We start from the raw sequence: 22,882 nt of genomic DNA, 5'->3' as shown, positions 1-22,882 counted from the left end.
ATATCCCCACTGTAAAGGGTTGAAGTTCTGATGACCACTCACTCACAGCATGCTGTCTTCAAGCCTTGGCATTGAGCTGCAGTTCAGGAAAGCAGAGTCCACCATGTAGGAGAAGCAGAATTCTCCTGATCCCATTTGTATGAAACCAATCACGTCACTCTGGAGCTGTATTCTGTATGAATCCACTTTTGGGGAAGCAGTTGTTTAAAATAACCATGAGGTTTGGTTTTTTTTTTTTCTCTTCATGAGCAGAATAAATAGAGAATAAAAGTTTTGAATGCAAGGTTACACCCACCTTGGTTCTTTATATAATAATTCCATTAATTGGCAGATAATGCCAACTGAAGTGGAAGTGAGAGAGGAGTTCTGAGGTAGTGCAATGGTTGCAATCTGAGCCCTCAGTATCCACTCAGCATTGACTCTTTGGATGCTGTTCAGATAAAATTTTGTGTCAACCCTTCTATAAACCCTCAGTCCCCACTAACAGTTTGTTTACAGTCATTTCACACCCTTTAAAATTTATATGATTTTAAAAAAGAATGAATCTTGCTTTTTTTCTTTTCCTTCTAATATAAGCTTTTTATTGACAAATTATAGTTCAATTATAACTCCAATCCCTGTAGTATGTGCGACAATTCACTTCAGCCATGGACAGCATGAGAGTATTACAGAGGAGAATACTGGATAATAAGGCAGCATATAGGAATTAGTTTTATTTCTGCAAATGAATATTTCATTGCAATGACAACAGTGTGCTTATGTTCTGAGTGGTTTTATAATCAAGTGTATTTCCGCGGGTCTGAGGACAGAAATGAAAGCTTACAAGAAGATTGGTATTCTTTTGCCCTTAGCAACAAGATTCTCTAAGTTCTGAACAAATGGAAAATTAGTGAGATTAATTTACTTCTTCTCTCCACTGAGTACAGTGTAGAGTGAGAAAGACAAATACCAGACAATCTTAATGCTTAGAGTAGAGTCTAACATTAATGTTATTTACCCATGGAGTTCAGTACCTGGGTGCACATGATGAGAGCAGTCATCTTAGAAATTATGTTGGTCTATCTTGTTTAAATAATATTGCAAACCCTCTGCTAATTGTCCTTAATACACTTATGATTGGCGAAATTTTATTTGGTGAAGTATTATTCAGCTAACTCTTAACCAGTCCGTTAATTATTAACCTAATTATTCATTCTGTTCCAGGGCCAACATTTTTTCAGACTCTTCCTCTCAATTTCTAAGAATATAAAAAATTTGAAGCTGAAAAAGCAGCAGAATATACAGACTTATTTTCTGTATCCAAGATAATATTAGGAATTATTTGATCAGTTCCTGGCTTGGAGAGAGGATTTTTGATGGGAAAAGATGTGAAACTGAATGCCCAGAAACTAGAATTACTCAACTTCACTGGAGGAATTGGATGAAAAGTTCTAAAGGTGAATAAACAGCCAGAACTTTAAATTTGAAAAACGGGCTTAGGGTTGTGGTAGTCTCAATGATTGAGAATGATTGTCTGTGTGAGATGTTTGAGACTTGCTGCAAGAATCCATGGGGGCACATAACGTGATATATGATCCTAATGGTCCTTTCCAGCATTAAAACCTGTGACAGAAATTTTCTGAAGGCCTGGTAACTCTGTAGTTCCTTCTGCCACAACACTTTTTTTCTGTGATCATTTCCCCAGCAAGTTTCAATCTCCGCCACCACGCAAAATGTGTGTTTGGCAAGAACCAAGCCTGTTTTAGTGAAGGAAGCACAGAGAACCAACACTGAATACAGAGATGATATTTATTTTGGATTTCTGTAAGGCTCTGAAAGGCCTCTTGATTAAATGGATTCAATATTTTGATGCTACCCCAGATGCTGCATTCAAATTAGAGCCAACCCTCCAGAGAAGAATAATAGACTAAAAATCCGACTAGAACAGATCAAGTTCAGTGAAGGAAGGTGTATCTCAATTTAATCATCAGAGAGTAATTCTTGTGTTCTTCCTGCCTGTGCTATTGATCTTGGCATCTCCAAGAGGTTGTAAACACACCCCGTGCACTGTCAGGTTGTGCCCTAAAGCTGCTTCTACCCAGCTGTAAAATCTACATCACTGCAAGGATCAGAAAATTCTGATTTCTGTTCAAGCCCTTGAGGATTCAATACATTCCTGTCTGTGGGCTTTCAAGGCCTCTCCCAACACGTTGTGCTCGTACTCATGGTGGCCTCTGTATTTTAAAAACAGCCTTCAAGTTGTCCCTCTGTAAACATAAAGCTAACTTTTAATTAGCACAATTAAAATTAGACAGATATATCTTGAAAAGTTCACTACAAAATAATGGCCAGCAGGAATATGTAATATACTTTATATGCTAATATCTCAACCATAATTTGTTACAAATCATACTTTGGTAACTGTTTGCTATTGCTATTTAATATTTGTATCAAGATCACTGCTTTATTATAAAAATTGTTTACCATGCACATAGTCACAACATACAGTACCATGAATAAATTAACTTATTGAGAAACCATTTCAAAGCTACAAACTTTTAATTTCTGATATTAATTTGTTCAGTCAGTGTCAGTTTATTGTTCTGATTATTGCTCTGTTTATCACAACTTTGTCTTTTTTCTCTGCCTCCTGCCTCAGTGTGAATATTCCATCTAATTAAAAATTATAATGCTCTGAAAGAAGCCTTGAGATTATGTGCAAGGGGCAACTGATTCATCTTTTTAAGTGACAAAAGATTTTTGCTTTTTTTTTTCACTTCTGGGACTGAAGTAATGAACAAGTAACATTGCCCAGCTCTTTTGGTTGAGAATAAAGAAAAATATTCATAAAGAGTTTTGAGATATTTCTTATGCATTATGTTATTTGACTGTTTATGGTCACTCATCGAAAATTTTATTTTCACAAAACTCTCATTGGTGGTGAGGAGGTTAAAGGTTGAATGTAACACAGCAATTACTTAAACCCAGATCAATTTAAAGGCTCAGAATAATAAGCCTGTTCACAAAAATTTAAAAATTGCCAAAGTTAAGCATACAGCTAAAGCTGACAGATATTTATAGGAAAATTATATACAATTACGTGGAGAATGTGACACTGATCCAGTGTTAGGGTGCAGCAGTATCCACACTTCTGATAACATTGAGCTTAATGACTGAGAAAAATCTATGGAAAATTGGCAGCTTCACAGGGACTTGCAAGTAGAGACTTTTTAAAGCATCAAAAAAACCCTAAAATGAGGGTGGTATTTCTTTTGGAATATTGAAATAGTGCTTTTAAGGAGAAGACAACATATAACCAGGATCCAGTTGGGATTTGCAAATAAAATTGCATAATGTGTTCTTTTAATATTTTATTTTGCAGGCAATCCTATTATTTTGAAAGCTATATAACAAACATATCCATTTAGACTTAAATCCCATCTGGGTTTGTATGAGGATTTGACAATGCTGTAAAGCAGCATTGTGAGGAAAACCTAAGGGAAATCTTACTAGAAAAGGTAGCTGCAATGATACAGGAAAGAAAACAATTAGTAAAGAAAGTTATCTGTTTTACAAGGAACCTGGTCTGATAGTTAAAGAGCCTGGCCTTTAAAATTTAAATAAAACATTTAAAATTTGAGATCTGGCCTTTTCTGAATACAACTTAAAGATTCATGTTAAAGACAACTGGATTTAGGAACAGGTGAATTCTTTTCCCCGTCGCAATAACTTTCCCTGAAGAAAGGATACAGAAGAACAGAGCTGGTCACAGTGAATTATTCATAATATACATGTGAATATGTCATATTAACATAGATTTATGCTTTGATTTCATGATTTATTCATCGTGAACAGTGTGGGGGGGCTATTCCCAGTGGGAAATTTCTCTTCTCCTCATCTGTTCCCATGCATGGTTCCCATCCATCCTGCCAGCTGTAGGAGGAAACTGGGGAAATCTAATGGAGCCGAGTACAAGTGTGAGGAAAACCCACCCATTTAGGCAGCAGTCCATACTTACATTCATTTTAAGCTCTTGGGGAATTGTAGGCATAGGTGCAATGGCTGCTGGGCAATGATTTATGGGATTGTCTCTGGGCCTTTGCAATAAAAATTATGCTCATACCTGGAAATCACAAATGTGCAAAATTCCACAGTCAATCTATTTTCAGTCGGGTTTATTTTTAATGCTAAACTTCCTTGCTGGTACAGAAATTGCCTGAACTAGCAGTACTTCTGTGAGAAGGTCAATAATTCAATATTAACCGGAACAGATTTTCTGCGATTAAGCTCTAGAGGTTTTTATTTTGGATACCAGAGATTCTTTACGTTAGAAGCAGACTTCATTCTGCAAAGAGAGCAATAATTTCTGATAGTTTTTACTTCTAGCACTTCATTTAGCGGCCACCAGCACATTTATTTGCAAAGCTAAAGCAAAAGCTAGCAACATTTAGCAGGTAATTGTTCCTCAAAGCCAGCACAACGCAATAAGAATTCGAGAGGAGCATGATCAGTTACTAAAGCTGAGCAGACACACAGGGGCGAAGGAAGGGGATTCCAGATGTCCAACTGCAGTCCCTAAAAATGTCTGTATGGGTCTCTTGCTGACTGATAAATTAGGCCTTTTCAGTTTACTTCAGTAGCAAGACTCTTCCTACAGCTCCTTTAATCTGTAAGGCATTGGGAAAAGATGTCCTGGGAAGTGTCGGAGTTGCCATCCTTGGAAGTGTTCAAAAAGTGTGTGGATGTAGCCCTCGAGGACATGGTTTAGTGGTGCACACAGTGGTGGTGCTGGTTTTAGAGTTGGACTTGATGGTTTTAAAGGCCTTTTCCAACCTTTACAGTTCTGTGATTCCTCCATGATTTGCAGCGGAATGTACATATGTGGGACAAAAATGGTTATGACTTAAGATCTATGTCTGGAATTTAATCTCTGAAATTTCTGACTTACCTAATAAATGAGGCTTCTCTACCCTCAATTGTTAACTGAACGTATTGAGCTTTTTTCAAACTATTAACTCCCCAAATATTCAGGGCTTGGGTTGCTTTTGAATGATTTCTTTGGTAATAAGAAACTTGTAGTGAACTTTGGATTTTCATCCTTTAAAACCATTGACTTGCAGTTAGCCTATGAAAAGTGTAATTGATTTCCATTTAGCTGTAATGGAATTTCTGCCTGGGCTGCATCGAGTGGGGTGAGGGATGTGGAGAGCAGTGAATCACTGTCCCGAGGCTCGCTCCATCTTCTGTGACGCTGCGAGGGATGGGAGCTCCTTGGAAATAAAATTCCCATGTTTCTCTCCAGTCGATTCACTGCTGCAGTCAGTAAGGGATGTTTTTAAGCAGAAGCAAGGGCCGGATGATCGACCATAAAGCTTCTCTAATGAATTAAATTACACCAGTGATACTTTCTTATTGTTCCAGGCAGGAGAACCTAATATCCAGCAGCCCGTGGGCAATAATACTGAGGAAGTAAGAGAATCTCAGCTGATGTGGGTTATTGCTTTCCTATTTCCCCTATCAGCAAAGGATTTTAGCACCATAGATTGGGACTACTGGTCTGAAATACCTTTGAAGAGGTCAGGAGGTGTTATTTGATGTCCACTGGGAAAGATTTTCTACTCCTCTTAAAGACAATACACATCAACCAATGCTTTATTTCAAAGTATTTCACTTCAAAAAGGTGCTCTGAAAGGGTCTGAAAGAAATTTTTAGTAATATCTGCCATGTTAGTGTCACAGTTTCTGTTGCTGGGATGTTTCATAGGATGTTTCATATAGGATGTGGAGCTACGTTTTGAATTAGTTAATTTACTGTTGTGTTTGTGTCTGCAGTCTTCCAATGATGTGCACAATTCTTTTATCCTTCTGGGCAGTTTCCTGGTGCTTTCCAAAAAGGAATCTCTTGTTATATTCAACAGCTTCCTCGAGGAGGGACAGACACTGATCTCTCCTCTCTGGTGGCCAGGGACAGGGCTCAGGGGATGCTTGGAGGTGGGCCAGGGGAGGGTCAGGATGGATCTCAGGGAAAGGTTCTTCCCCCCAGAGGGTGCTGGGGCACTGAACAGGGAATAGGCACAGCCCCAAGGCTGCCAGAGCTCCAGGAGCGTTTGGACACCACTCCCAGGGATGCACAGGCTGGGGTTTTTGGGGTGTCTGTGCAGGGCCAGGGGTTGGACTGGATGATGCTGGTGGGTCCGTTCCCACTCAGGACATTCCATGATTCCACGATTCCTCCCTACAAGTATCTTGGACAGTCTGCACTAAAAATCTTCAGTTATTCTGGCTTCCTAACCATCTGAGAGAAACCTTTGTTTTGCTTGTTAGAAACTTTTGGCGTTTTTCTCTTTTATGTTTTGAACTAAACAGGGTGAGCCCCACCCCGTCTCTCCCTGCACTGGCCATGAGGGAGAGTCAGGGCTCAGGAGGCTTTGTACTGACTACACCGAGAGACACCCCCGCCTCGGGTAACAGATGATGTGTTCGGTCTCTGCAGACGTTTTGCATTTCAAAGGAAAGCACTTCATGGTAATCAACCCTTGTGTTTGCTGCTGCTCACTTCGAGAGGGGGAGTGTTATGAATACTTGATACATGGAATAAATATTACAGAAGGGAAAATATTTTTTGCCACTTCGCAACAGTTACTTTTTTATTTGACCTTATAATGAGGTTTTCTAAAACCCTAAGGGGTCTGACTCATGCTGATGTCAAAAGAACTTCCTGGGGTGACTTTGGTCCTCCATATGGAGCTCATGCCCAGCTGGAGGTCTGTGGCAGGGAAGCTTCTCCATCACTGTCAGAAGTCGGAGTGCTTATTCCAATCATCACCTCACAGTAATTATGCAGAGGATGGGGTTAATTTTTGATCCCTCTCTCATTTACTCCAAGACACATCGTTTTAATGTACACAGTGACACATGGAGATGGACCATTTATGAGGGGTGATGGACTCCACTGCCATTACGTTTTAATGCATCATTAATTTTCTAGGCAGATGTAAAACAAGACTCTGATATTCTGTTCTTCATTCCCAAGGTTGACTTAAAAGTCAGTGACCTCTCTTGATTGAGTGGTCATTAAACTAGTCTGAACTATAGTCATTGTAATCTTCAGAGCATATAAAAATTAGCAGTTAAAAAAAACCATGCAGATTTTTGCCTAAGACTCTGGCCTATTAATTTCTACATTAAAATTATGCATAGACTTCTCTTCAAATGCACCTGAGAGAGCCTTTTAGATTCCTCAGTTTCCTTTGTCCAAGGTGAAATTCTATCCAAAATGATTGCATAATGCTAAAAACATTTCAGGAGCTTGATCTGCTGAAATTTAAGCATATTTGAGTTTTAGGGATTCAAGTTATGCTCCTCAGCTAAAATTTATGTGAAGGGATGAAGAAAACAGGGATGGAATGACAATGCATCCCTGTCCCTGGAGGGGCAGGGGTTGGAGCTAGGTGGTCTTTGAGGTCCCTTCCAACCCAAACTATTCCATGATTCCATGTTGATGTTCCCAGAGGTTTCAGATCCAAGGAGGTGAGGTGCCTTCTGCTGGTGTAGATTTTGTTTCCTGGCCCGTTCCTTGACTGTGGGCACTGCTTCTGTCCTGGGACTGATTGCACAGCTGCCCATGGACAGGGTGGGCACTGGGAGAACCCACACAACTCATTTTTTTGGGATCATTGGAGAGGGTCAACCTTCCCATAAGGAATCTGGTGCCTTGAAGAAGGTTCCCACCTTCACACCCTGCTCCATCACAACTGAGATTTTACTGTAAAATAAAAATTCCTCAAGTTTTGCTGCACCGTGTGTGGCCAAATTGGCTTTTTCTATACTTTCTATTTTCACTAAACCATCAGGTAAGTTTGGTGTGAACACATGAACTTAAGTTAACTTCTGCAAATGGATTTTTTTAAAAATTAAAATAGAAGCAGGTTTTGTTTGTTGGTAGTTTTTTAGGGGGATTTATGTGATTTTTTTTTTTTTTTTTTTTTTACTTGGTTTGGTCTGTTGTTGCCAGCTTGTTTGTGGGGTTTTTTAGCAGTGCTGGAATAAAATGCTGATTTTTGGCAGTGTCCAAGGACAGGCTGGATGGAGCTTGGAGCAACCTGAGCTACTGGAAGGGGTCCCTGCCTGTGGCAGGGGGTGCAACTGGATGGGCTTTAAGGTCCCTTCCCACCAAAACCATTCCATGTCATTATGATCCTATGTCACTGTGCCTCCTTGATCCTCTTGTGAGTGACTTGGTCATCCAGCCAGTGAAAATCAAAGTAATTTTCAGTGCTAAGCATGATGATTGTTTTCTCCCTCAGCATATAAAAATTATGAAATGCATTATTGGAGCCAGACAGGGATATAAGCGGGCAAGCTGGAAGTGAGGGTGGTAGTTAAGTACATATTATTTACCTAAATATCTGCATAAAGAGCAAAAAGTAGTTCAGCTTTCACAACTAGAGGAACATCCAAGCTCTTGCAGTGGGAAGAAATAGATGCAAAGTTCTTCTGTTTAGTCCCCCCCAATATTTCAGGATTGTTATTTCACAGAGACTAATGTAACAGAAATATAAGCAGCAAAACAGCGCCTCTCAGGACAGTGTTTTTGGAAACTTAATAAGAAGTCTCGCTTTCTTATCCTAATCACGTACACCAATTTAGTGTCTGTTCTTGTCCTGTTCCTGAAAAGCATCAGAATCATTTTCTTCTCACAAGTCCTATTGATTGCTGTCCCGTAGAAGTTGAACGCATCTGCACTATTTGTTTGGGTTTTGTTGTCAGTAATCCATTTTTGTTTGTATTTTTTTCAGTTCTGCTATAAAATTCAAGTCAGTCTCATTCTGAAATACAGGGGACTCGGGAACAGGTTGCCCTGAGGACTGCATTGTGTTTTAATAAGAAGTGTTACATCACTCTTAGAAGCATCAGTTAATTGCCCTTGGACTTGTGTCAGGGCATGTTTCCCATGCAATTTCTAGGTGTACTTACTGGGAATTCTTTCTAAAATTTCTGAAGTGGGAGGAGGCAGGAGCAGCGGAGGGGGGCTTTTATGGATTGAGCATGACCCCCCACTGCCCATCTCCCCTTGGGAGAGTTTAGGAAAGTGTGTGTGGTGGAAGGTGGTGTTTTAATCCGATTTTGCTTTCTTTATTCAAACATATTTTAGTTGGTGATCAATTAAATTAACTTTCCCCAAGCTGAGTCTGTTTTGCCTGTGACTATAATTGGTAAGTGACCTCCTTGTTTGTTATTTTTTTTTCGTCACAATCCATGAGGGTTTTCATCTCATTTTCTCCCCTGTCCTGTTGAGGAGGGAGATCAAGAGAGCATCTGGGCAGCCAGCCCAGGTCAACATCTTCATATGAATATATTTACATATTATACCAATATTGGTATGGGAAAAAGTGCTGCTTTGGGATCAGCTTCCACAAAACACCGAGTTTTACGGCATTGTCAGGACAGATGAAGGTGGGAGTATCTCGAGGGAGCAATTAGGGGAGTATGAGAGTGATGCAAACAGAATTTATTTTGTTTATTGCCATTCTTTGCAATACTTTTGCCGTTTAGGAGCACCAAATTATCCAGAATTGCATCAGTTTTAAGATTGCATGAAGATTATCATTCTAGGCAGGGAGATTTCACCACAGCCTCCTCTAATTCTGCCCAAAACTTTACTGGTTTAGGAAGTGCTGTGTGATTTCATGGACTCCCCGGAGGAGCAGCATCCTTTCCCAAGGATTGCTATCAGATCTTAACCCCAGGACATTATCTGGTGAACACCGAGCAGACAGGAGTAGCTACCTATTCATAAATATTTATTACATGTTAGATTCCTAACTTGAAAGCTTAAATTGAATTAATTTGGGTTGTTTATCTGTGAATAGAATAGAATGGTTTTGGCAGAAGGACTTCAGATGTGGTCAAAGCTTTTTCTGCGTTGAAGTAAATACACAGCTCCACATGATGAATTGCTCTGGTTATAATGTTCTTGTTTCAATAATTATTCCATTAGATAAATAAAACCTTCTCCTCATGTATAACATTCATTCTAAATTTAAAAAAACAACAACAAACCACAAATCCAAGCAGACGTTAAGTTTTGTAGTAGCTGTTAAATGCAGACTTTCAGTGATTATTAAAGAATTCATTTCCTAAGCTAAGGCACTGGCAGAGCTTGCCTGGAGAAGACCTGGTCTAGTGGAAGGTTCCCTGCCCATGGCAGGGGTTGGAATGAGATGAGAGTAATTTTAGCGTATAAAAAAGTACAAAAGAAAAATGCTTATATAGGTCGGATGGTCACCCAAACTGAGCACAAAACCAACTGGTGCTTATTTCTGAAGCTCAGCAATGAGTATTTTCTAATGGTTTACCAGTGAAACAAACTAAAATTTTCTCCTTTAAACACTAAAAAAAAATTTAAAAAAAGAAAAAAATTGAATGCAATACTTCTTTCCCATGAAGATCTGTTTCAGTCAATAAGTTCCTTGTGTAATGACAAGCAAGCAAGCAAGCAAGCTGCTTAAACAAGGTGTTTATAACATGCAGCATATTACAGCACATTTTATGATTCATGTAGCCTAAATATGAATATAAATTGATTATTTTCTTCTTTCTTGTGCTCAACTGGAAATGTAAGTTGTTGTGGTTTTTTTTGCTTTAACAACCTACCAATGATTTTTCAGAGCAAAGAGTCTTTCTACGTCATTAGACTTTGCCTACTTGTAAATATGTAAATGCTACTATGCATATTAACATTTGTCTTGGTTGAAGGATGTAAATATGGCTTTGGGGAATACGGAGGTGGGAGATGAGGAAAGGGAGGAAACAGTAAAAAGAGAAGTCTGGTACAAGGTTTTCAAGTCCAAAAGCTGAAACTCGATTTTCAGAATTAAAATTCGTGCACGTTTCACTGTACCTGCAGCTCGTGCCCGTTTTTAGCCTTACATTTAGTCTGGATTTGGGATTTCCAAATCACTGAGTTTGGGTTTTTTTGTTTCATGTGGAAAATTCTATAAATTCTATAAATATGTAAATCCTCTGATAAGGCGTGTGTGCGTAAGGAAATTCTAAGTAGAATAAAACCACAAAAATGCCAGGGGTAGGTGGGAAGAGACTTGGCCATACTTCACTGTTGCGATGGAGGGAAAACCCGGACGCTCAATATGAGTGATCAGCAGGAATTTGTTTATTGATTGTACCAAAGCTCCTTATATACTATCAATAATAGGCTCATGCATATTCGTAAAGGCGCATTCTAAGTGGTTCACGTCGTCTTAGCTGATCTCTAACCCCTCCCTTAGTTCCCCTTCTGTGGTCAGCAGTTCTTCTTTTTCTCTGGCCTTCCTGACCACAGGCATCTATTGTTTTGCTGCCAAAGACTAACCTTGCTACCTCTGCAGTAAAACCCATAGCTCAGCAATAAGAACTCAATGCTAGTTCAGTTGTTGAGCAAGATACGTGCAATATTCTGCAACTTCAATTGTTACACAAGATGTGTGCGATGTTCTGCAAGATCTTGATCAGTAAACTGCAAAGGGTCTAGGTGCCCTTTCTCACGTAGCCAATTTCCCACACTTCACCTCAGTGCAAAGTGTCTCCATGCTCCAAACCCCTTCTTTCTTTGTGAAATGTGACATTTCTGTCTCACCAGATGAGACTCCAGAAATATTGATTCAGTTTTTAAATGGGGTCACAACAATTTCCTGAATATCTACAAATACTGATGTTTTCTTTTGTATATCACAGAATCCCAGAAGGGTTTGGGTTGGAAGCGACCTTTAAGCCCATCCAGTCCCATCCACTGCCATGGGCAGGGACACCTTCCACTAGCCCAGGCTGCTCCAAGCCTTGTCCATCCTGGCCTTGGACACTGCCAGGGATCCAGGGGCAAGGTGTCTGCCTCTCATAGGGGGAAACAGAAAGTGGAAAAATTACTCTCTTTCCAATAAAGAATCCAACAGTGCTCCACAGATAATTAATTTGCCTAAAAATATGTAATTTTCTGTCGATATTTAGGTGTTACACAGATGAGTTATTTTAACATTGCATTATCTTATTTAAAGGATATAGTGAAGTTCATGTTATTTATACCTCTAGTAAGCCACAAATAAGCTTAACTTACTGTGGGCAAGAATGTCCCAGCCCATGGCAGGTGGTGGAACAAGATAATCTTTGAGGTCCCTTCCAACCCAAACCATTCTGGTATTTTAGGAACACCCTGCTTTGCCATTACCTGTTGGGCAAAGCATCATTTGCCAGGCCAGTCTGGAGATAGATTCCAGGTAATTTATTTTAATATGAAATACTTTATTAGGAAGACTTTCAAAAGCATTTGGGGAAATGTAACGAATAACTTGTGCACAGCTGATACAGATTTGCAATGGGAAATTGGACTAAAGGACCACTAACAGTCTCTAGAAGATTCCTGTGTCTGTAATTCTTTGTGATGGTGTTGGAAAACAAAACAGATCAGTCCTACCTGGCTTGGGAGACCTTGGCTTGGCCCAGAGTCAGGTGGCACAGCAATTACTGCTACACAGGGTCATTTGTGGGCTTGTGTATCAAACAGAAAATATGCTTTAACCTCTGCAGTAATCAGAGTGAAAAGCCTGAAAAGGCCTCAAACACCGGCAAAAATTGCCAGGGGGCTGTTGAATTTCCTGACTTGGAGATGCTCCAAACTGGAGCGGGCAAAGCCCTCAGCAAGCTGACATCTGCTGGCCTTGTGCAGAGCAGGGGGTGGAATGGAGACTTCCAGAGGCTCCTTCCAACCTTTATCATCCTGCGATGCCATGATTTGAAGGGGCATAGGAAATTAGTCCCCACTTTGTGCTGGATTCTGATGTCTGAGGATGCAGGGTCCCATGTGCTACAAGGGACAGGCATGATATTGCAACAATTACGGATTTCCTTCCTAAATCTGGAGCAAGAGTTCGAGGAAACCTTGCCTTAAGGAACATCATGTCTTAGGGAAGCATCCTGACCTTAAAATTCTTCAGACAGACTTTCCTGCTGTGTTATTAGGCATTAACTTTGCAAAATATGATTTTCTTTAAAACCCTGTTTGCTGAGAAATGAATTTTTGATTGGTTGGTTTAGACATGCTAAAATAAATACTTTTTAATGAGACCAGGACCAAATAGAATAACTCCTAATGACTGAGATTTTTTGAATCACTTTTATCCAGCATAAAGATAAAAACCAAACATGCTCTGTGGTCATATGCATGGATATACAGGATCTCTTGTATTAATACACTGAAAATATACTTCCATGACCAGGAGCAAGAGTGCAGGATCACTTACAAAATGATGGAATCACAGAATCATAACTAAAAATGTGTAGATGGCCTTGTACAAAAAGCAACATGAGCCTTCTTTTCTGATTTTGAATGGCTTGACAGGAAAAACAGTTTTATCCATCTGTCCCCACAGAAGAGAGTGAGAAAAGATAGTTTTTAATGGGTAATTTGCAACAGAAACGTAGGATTGGCTCACCTGATATTGAAATATCATCCACAAATACAATCTTTGCAATGTAAAGAAAAGAGTATTGGAAAAAATGACCCTTTAAAGAAACCACAGAAAACACTGGAAAAATCACTTTGACGTAAGAGATTTAAAGAATATGACCTATTCAGCTTTTCTAAAAGAAGACTGAAATACAACTTAATCATGATGTCAAACCCTTTCCAATAACAGATATTTTAGAGAAAATAGTTTAGCAAAGTCAGAGTGTAAACCAGGGCTGAATGCTCAGGGAAGATGGATTCAAACTGGAACCATGCTGGGGATTTGGAAAGGTCCAGAGATTCATAAGAGCAAAAGTGATTTATAAAGGATAGAATCTGTCAGGAAAAAGAGAAAAAGAATAGGTATTTTTCATTTCAGTGTCTTCAGGATAAGTGTTTCAAGAACATATGGTTCAGTTGAACACAGAATATTGGACTCAAAGAACTATTAAGTCAGAGTTAATGGTCTGCATTATGGGTAGAAAATTATTTCTCCCACCCTACAAATGCACAGATGGAACAATACACATTGCATCCATCCCATGCAAGGAGTTGAAAGTCTTTCATATATTCTGAAATGGAAGCAGTTCCTGTTCCAGGAACTCTAAAGAGATTGAAATAGTGAATAAATGTCAGGGGAAAGCAATGTCATTTTCTACTGAAATACACAGGAAGAAATAATTTTGGTGGAAAACATGGAAATATTTTACACTTGTATTTTTCCCTCTCTCTAAAACAATTTAACTGTCTAAAAGATAGATTCTTTCTGTTGTGCTGATCAGGAAGAAATGTTTTGGGTGGGATTTGGCTTGGGGTTTCTTTGTTGTTGGTTGTTGGGCTTTTTGTTGTTGTGGATTCTGGAAACTAAACCAGACCTGAAGTAATTGACTGAGGTCATTGCCTTCATCAGTCAGCAACTTTGAGACATATTGTTTATTGTGCTCACCACATTCTCCTTGCAGAAAACATCTGGATGATAATTTAGAAAGCAACTGCATTTTCTACCAAAATAATTTTTAATTGAGGCAAAAAATACCCCAAGAAACCAAACCACCCTTTTAATCCTTAAAATATGGTTACTTGCAACTATATTTCTTCTTTCCCTTGGCATCCTCTTTGAAAGACAAGGCTGAAGCAGCACTTCGAATGGAGCAGTTCTTTTAACAGGATCCTGCTTTAAGGATTAATGAAATAGCCCCTCTATAAAGGATGGATTTTCTTCCCAAGCTGAACTTCCAGGATGTCATAAATACTTCTGAAAAAAGGCCTCTGAGTTACGGGGCTTTTGCACAAATCCTCACATGAGACGTTTGGCATTCAGGTTCTGTTCTTTGCTTCCCCTCATCACGTTGTTTTATGTGATGGGATAAGTTCAAGATCACAATAACATCCCCTGATAATAAACAGAAATATTTCCACATCCAGGAGTCCACGTCTGACACTGGATCCTTGGGGGCTGGCTGATGTGAGGATTCAGAATCAGAGAATCCCAGAAGGGTTTGGGTGGGAAGGGACCTTAAAGCTCACCCAGTCCCACCCCCTGCCATGAGCAGGGACACCTTCCACTAGCCCAGGCTGCTCCAAGCCCCGTCCAAGCTGGCCTTGGACACTGCCAGGGATCCAGGGGCAGCCACAGCTGCTCTGGGCACCCTGTGCCAGGGCCTCCCCACCCTCCCAGGGAACAATTCCTCCCCAATATCCCATCTATCCCTGCCCTCTGGCAGTGGGAAACTATTCCCTGTGCCCCGTCACTCCATTTCCTGATGAATTGTCCCTCTCCAGTCCCCTGCAGCCCCTTCAGGCCCTGGAAGTTGCTGTGAGGTCTCCACACAACCTTTCGGTCTCCAGGCTGAACATTCCCAGCTGTCCCAGCCTGGCTCCACATGGGAGGTGCTCCAGCCCCCTCAGCAACTCCATGGCCTCCTCTGGATTTGCTCCAATGGTTCCATGTCCTTCTTATGTTGGGGACACCAGAACTGGAGTCTGCATTGCAGGTGAGGTCTCACCGGAGCAGAGAGGGAGAATCCCCTCCCTCAAAAGAAGGGAGGTATGTTTTTTTCTTAAGGGAAAAAAGGGATTTTTTTATCTTCTGGGATGTGATTTTCTTTTTGTAAGAAGGAACAGACTGACAGAATTACCGGGAAATTATAAAGTGAATTTGCCTTGGCAAGAGAGTGAAATGTCTGGACTAGTAAATAACAAGCAACTTTCTCCCTGTTATGCCATGAGAGTGGGGAATGTGTTTTTACCTGCCCGTGTTGTTCACTACCTTTCTCTGGTAAAAATGGCATGGAATTAGCCATCTTTTTATAACAACTGTTGCAGTGAAGCTCCAGATCGTGGCTGTACTCATTGCATAGCAATATAATAGACTAAACCTCATATTTTAATAATAAAGAGTGGAATAGAAACATCTTTTATTGGCATGATGAATAAAAGGAATGATTCTCTCAGCAATCTTGGACAATAATCTGTCAACGCTTTCATATCTATCATCTCACAAAAGATTTTTGCCTTTACTAATAAAAAACCTGAGGGTTTGTACAGACCACATGTTCTCAGGGCTTTTCTGGTTTTGTCTTAGACAGAGAGGATTTTAGATTTGTCAGGTTTGATAACAGCTGTTTAGCAATCAACATTTTGGTGTAGTTTTACTTTAGTTCATAAAGATAAAGAGTAATTTTTCTATGTGAATTGAATTGTCTTTGCCATCCAGAATAAACTGTTGTGGGGAAGGCTTTGTAGACATGCTGATCCCAGGAGGCTCACTCCAATCACAGCAGTCAATCTGTGGTTGTTACAGGGATAAAACCTCACATCCTTCAGGTAAAATCGCTTTCAAAGAGAACAGAAGAGAACAGCTGGATAATAGGGATCAAAGGAAGAGAAGGAGGGTGTGGGCAGTCTCTGCAGGGAAAAGGCGCGTAAAAATCCACGTAGATCCCAAGAATATTAATACCCTCCTCCTCCTGGCAAAGAGGAGGAAGATGCCATGAACTTCCCACTCCCCCCATCAAGGCCTCAGGCTGCTGGAAGTTCCCCACACCTGAGCAAAACCCCATCCCTGAGCACCTCTGAGTGATTCCAAAGATATGGTCCTAGGAGGTTGATGCACCTTAAGTATATAATGTAGCACCTCAAATGGAACCCACCAAGACAAGGTTCATGACTCTGATCTATCAATGAGGTGATTCATGTGCTAATATCAGTGTTTTTCATCAAATCCAGCTCCTCTGGCTTACATTTCTTGACAGGATTTTATGCTACATCCATTGACTACAGTTCCTGTTTGTTTGGCTGGGTTTTTTAAAATCTCTTGGCTCCAGGAAGCTCCAAGATTTTTTGTAAATGGGTATCACCGGTGAGCTGCTGCTTGGTGGTTAAACCTGAAGGACTCAGCCCCAGGACTTCAACAATAATCCATTTGTAATTCTTCAATTACCCTGCAAGAAGCCAAGTATTTAATTGCCTTCTCGCTCTCTAACCCCATTGCCAATGGAAATCCACATTGAAGGGAGAGTAAGAATATTGACCTTTTCTTTTCAGGTAATACCAACTAATTATGACACACTCAGACCATTTAATTGATGTATTGTAAGATAATTGCTCTCTGTAAGGACCAGGATGTGTTTTGCTGGAGGCAAAAATATTCAATAACTATTTAATTACATAAGTTGCGGCACTTTCAGTTCTTGATGTGTCTGAGCTGAAATGCAGCCCCTAGACCACGGACAAGGAGTAGAACTGGACTCAGGAGAGGCTGGATGTGTCAATTACAAACCATTGGAGCACACAGGGCCATGACATGTATTTAAACCCTCTGACAGAAAATGTGCCAAGCAAGGCAAGTGGAAACTTTAATTAGCTGATCTTTAAAGTTGTATCTTATTTCCTGCAGAATAAGTTCTAATCCTTGTACTGTTTTGACAGTTTTTCTGACCTGAACTGAATTTCTTTTGCTGACATGCTAATCCGGATTTCATTTAAAATTATCATTTATATTTGCTCATTGTTCCTTTTGCTGAATTTAATTAGAGTTTTGCCAGGATTGGCTGAAGGCTGTTTTGGGGAGGAAATTTCTACGACAAGCTGTAGCATGCTGTAGAAATTATAACCCTGGGCTTTTTTAAATTAAATGAAAGCAAGGGGTAAAAAATTAAAAGTGTGCTGCAAAAGTATTAATCTTACTTCACACACAGAAATTCATAAACTCAAACACTATGCAAGATTTGTTGAAAGCTAGAGCAAAACAGCATAGCCTTATTGCTGCTCCTGCATTGTTCTGTCCTTCAGCTATTTCAGATTTAACTGAGCTTTTTGCCTCTGCAGAGAGGCTTGAATTAGAAAGCTACCAAACAAATAAAATGTGTGGTGGCAAAATGTCTCTGCAGAAAAGCCAGTGCTAAGAATCCTCTGGAATTCACACTTGACTGAGCTGTTGACCTCTATGTTAGAGGACAGCACAACACATTGCAAGCAAAACACTGATTTTTTACCAGCACTTTTAACTGCAGAACAGATTTTTATTTGGGGCTTTGTTTTTTCTCTGTTGCTACAACATAGCATCCAGATGTAGCACAGGAACACAAAATCATCCGAATCAGTACATCTGCCATCCTCCTGAGGTGCCTGACTGATGGATCAGGTGAGTTTGGAGATTTAAAGTACACTGTCCACAATCTGCCAGCTAAAATTTTAGTCTCACCAGCACACATAAAAGGCAAATTCCCCCATTTTTCTCAACACCACTGAAAGTCGAGGTCACGTAGGTCCTTTTCCACAATTGGAATGCTGTGGTGGGGACAACACAGTGCCTGGAGAGAAAAAAAGCCTGTCTGGGCTCTGCAGAGCAGCTTGACCTGCAGAAGATCCATCTTCCTGTTGCTAAGAGGATGTGAAAAATTGAACATGCCTAGGATCCCACAGAAATGAGGTTACAGTGATGAGTCCTGTCACACTGTATGGCAAGAGGAGAGGGAAAGGCCTCAAGTTGTGCCAGGGAAGGTTTAGGTTGGATATAAGGAAAAACATATTCACAGAAAGGGTGGTCTAGCACTGGGGGCAGTGGTTGGAATCACCATCCCTGGAAGTGTTCAAAACACATGTGGATGTGGCACTCGAGAACGTTGATCCTTCAGGAGAGGCAGGACCTTAAACAAAGATTTCTGGCACTTTTGTGTTTCCTCAGTGTGGCTGAGACAATTGCAGGAGCAGCAGATTTGAGAGGGGACCAACCCAAAACTCTTGTCCTTTCAAAGTGACAGCTGAAGACAAGCCACTAACTTGCCCAGAGTATCTACATCACCCCAAGTAATTGAATTACCTGTGTTAGGTCAACCCTGCCATTTACTTCTTTGGAAATGCAATTGCAAAAGTAGGCAAAAGTGCAAGTGACAGGTATTATTAGCATCAGTGAGAAAGTGAATGAATGGGAAATATTTTAAAGGTTTCTGGAAAGACTGTAATTTGGGTGAGCTTTCTGTCACTTTTAAATGAAATGAATATGGAATTGGTCTAAGAGAACGTATATAATGGCCCTAAAAATTGACTTCTAGATTGTTTTTTTTCTAGTTGCTGTGAGCACAGAAATCCTTTCTTTATTACTTTGCTATCTTTCAATTTTCAGTGAGAAAACTGCAAGTGCTAACGTGTCACTCACATCTTCAACAATTCACCAAAGCACAAGGCATCTGAATTTAGAGCTGACTGCAATTTTTTCTATTGTAATAACATTTAAATAGAACAATGTCAAGTTCCTAGTACCAAAATATCTTCCAGAAACATGTTTTGGTAAGTGGTTTTTGAGAGTTATGGCTTGTTTTCCTAAAATATTTCCCATGAACCTGATGCATGGAAACAGCTCCGCCATAAACCTTCCTCCTGGACACCAAGGGTTGGGCATCTGTTCTCAATTTTATAGCAGCCTTTGGAAGCAGATGCCTGGGAAACTGTCTTCCCAAAAAAAAAAAAAGGGATTCTTTGTTTTAGGAAGGTTGCATGGACGACTGCCTGGGAATCCTCATCTTGAGGGTGTTTACTGAGGGGATTTAATTATGATGCTGATCAGCAGTTGTGCTGAAATTGGTCAAGGCCATTCTCCTATGAACCTTCCTGATCAGGGATTCTGACCCATTGTAGAATAACCATGAAATTACTCATCCTTCAGCTGTTATAGGTGTTGGTTCTGTGCTCCTTACCCAAACCTGGCCACTGACCAGGGTATAAAAACATGGAATTATAAAGAAATTTGAATACAAGCTAATTGGGTCATTTTAGTTCAAAAAACACCCTTGATCATTTCAGCCACTTTGGAAAAATGAAAGCATGGGTGCAGATTGATGACAAGAAAATCCCAATTGCTTCCTGATGCTGTTTGTAAAGCTCTGAAGAAAATCAGCATTGGTCAACCTACAGGAATCACACAGGATATCATGAACTTATTCTGGCATTGATAACAACAGAGCTGGTTTTGTGTAAAGGAAAACCTTCAGAAATTACTTCCACTCTCAGTCTGTTGAGCAAAACCTACACGTATTTCAATATTACTCACATAAACCAAAATGTATTCATGATGGCTCAAGTGATTGTCAATCCAGTATTTCTAATAAATACTTGTTCCAGCCTTTTTTTTATCCCTGAACCCATTGTAATTGCTGCAGCTCAAAGTTCTAGGCTGCCATGACCTCTTCCAAAAGCAGATCACAGAAACATCTGTCCCAGGGCAGGATTTGTCCTTTCAACCTGGTGTAGCACAAACCAAATGAAGTAAGGAAAATCGAGTCCAGATCAAAGTTTCCAGGCACATCTTGAAAGAATGACAAATAAAAATAAACCAGAGAGGATGAGCCGGAAGAAAAACTGGTTGTGAGTGGAGTAATTCAGTGTTGTATTCTTGGGCTTTTTACAGTATTTTATTATGAAGGGAAATTAATTTGTAGATCTATTTATCTTTTAAAAATTGTAACAGAAAACATAGGGAATATCAACAGTCATCACATACTATAAACAACTACTGGTTAAACAGACCATGTGTCTACTAATAATAACAGTATAAATGCATTTTAAAGGGTGAGAAACTCTTCTACTCAAATTTGAATTTGTCAGACCACTGAGGAAGCTGAGAAGGAAGCACTGCGTTCTCAGTTTAGCTTTAATCTATATTTGTTGCAGAAAGATGTTTAGATGATTAGTTTTGTCCCCTGACCTTCAGTAAACCCTGTAGAGCATTATTTTATTAATATACATTCTTTTCACTGTTGAATTTCACTTTATGTATTTTCCACTAACAAGCATAAAAATGAGTCATCTTTGGTGTCACATGTGCTTCTGCAGGTTAATACCAAGCATAAAAGGTCATGACTGTGTTTTGGTGCTTTAAATTCCTAAGCATTGTTTGCATTCCTGGGACTTGCTTGTGTTAGCCCAGATTTTCAAACCTCTATAAATTTGTATCTTCATCCAAAGATCACTGAAGTCTTGGATGAATTTGTGACTGCCCCATCCTTGGAATTGTTCACGGTCAGGTTGGAGCAACCTGGTCTAGAGGAAGGTGTCCCTGCCCTTGGCAGGGGGTGGAATGAGATTAAGGGCCCTTCCCACCCAAACCATTATATGGCCCTTTGGAAAAGGGAATAAATTTCCAGGGTCTCTCTCAATACAGCATTTCTTTCTAAATCTAGAGCTGGGGCTCAGCAGAGAGAAAGAAGGAAATCTATTCAACCCCCTGTAAAAGAGCAAAACCCATTCCTGTAAAGCCCTTAATCCCACAAGCCATTTCAAATTTTAAATTTCCCTAAATATCCCAGGCCATTTACCTTAATTTCCCAACACACCCAGAAAGAGAATTTTCAGCTCTGCATTACTATGAGTTGTTTTTATTTCCTAACAGTGACCTGACTGGTGGTCATACAAATTTGTAAATTTGTATAAGTTTCACAGATTTTAAATTCTTTATAAACCGCAGTCAAATGGCATCAAGACTGGATTAGCAATCAGATGTTCCTGAGCTCTCTGTGATGATCCATTGAAGGGTAAAAATGGTCTGAGACGAGGATCTTGGGATGAACTTTGTCTCTGTCAAGACCATTACTGATTCCATCCCTAGCATGTACCAGAATTAAACTGTAATTCTCAGTCAGCCCATCTGAATGGCTTTCAACTGAAAGAGGATTGGTTTTTATTGGACATTGGGAAGGAATTGTTCCCTGGGAGGGTGGGGAGGCCCTGGCACAGGGTGCCCAGAGGAGCTGTGTCTGCCCCTGGATCCCTGGCAGTGTCCAAGGCCAGGTTGGACGGGGCTTGGAGCAACCTGGGACAGTGGAAGGTGTCCCTGCCCATGGCAGGGGTGGAATGGGATGATCTTCCAGGTCCCTTCCCACCCAAATCATTCTGGGATTCTATGATTCCATGATCTTCAGCGTGGCTAAATTCTGCTATGGACTTTATTACACTGTAATGTGCTGCAGCATAAGAAATGAGGAAAAAATAACAATAGATGTGTTCTCTAAGGTCTTTTTGTCCCAATAACATGCCTCAGTTGAAAAACCAAAATCCATGCTGCGTTATTTTCTCCTGTGTCACATTTATTTTTTCTTTACCTACCTCATCCTTACTGGCTTTATCCAGTTGTTCATATTATTTATTTTGTTTCCTCATTCTATTATTGCTGTGGAGTTGCCTTTGCCACCCCACGAGCCGTATTTCAGCGTTCACACTGAGCTGATCTGAGACACCTTAGGTCAGAGAGGCACAAGGGTTATGAAAAGGCCTGCTCAGTTTTTGATGCTTTATAAAACAGATGTCTGGATTATTTTTGTGTGTGTGTTTTCTTTGCAACTTTTCCATCAGATTAATTGATTCATTTTCCTGATTGCTGGCCATTTCCAAGTCTGAATAGTGAGACAGAGTTTTCAGCACAAAACACTTTTATTCCTGCTTTCCAGCACAACCATTTGCTGAAGATTTTTCCTCTCTTAGAAGGTAATAATTAAAATAAATTTAAGATTGCCTCGAATGACATTGTAATGTAACAAATTCTTGACATTCCACCTGTTGTTGTTATTGCTTGCTTCTTCCACCCAAAAAGGAAAAAAAATCCATTTTTGATGTAGTTACAGAAGCAATGCCTGTCAAAGACAAGGCTCTGTAATGAAGCACTGGGAAGATTTGTCACACATTAAAGATTTCTTGGAAATGTCAAACTTGCCAGCGCTAAATCCAGGATTTGAACACGAGACCCTGAGTAAGCTCCTGCATTCAAGGCAAGAACTGATATAACACCGACTTCAGAACAACACTTTTGAGAAACATTTTCTCCAAATTGTCTGTCTTTAAAGATCTGTCACAAATATGAATCCTTTCCAATTAAACTCAGGAGGTTTTCCTTTCATCCTGTTTGCTTTTCCAG

Source organism: Coloeus monedula (genome assembly GCF_965178545.1).
Source record: "Coloeus monedula genome assembly, chromosome: 9".
Lineage (NCBI taxonomy): Eukaryota > Metazoa > Chordata > Aves > Passeriformes > Corvidae > Coloeus > Coloeus monedula.
Note: the sequence above shows the minus strand (reverse complement) of the source record.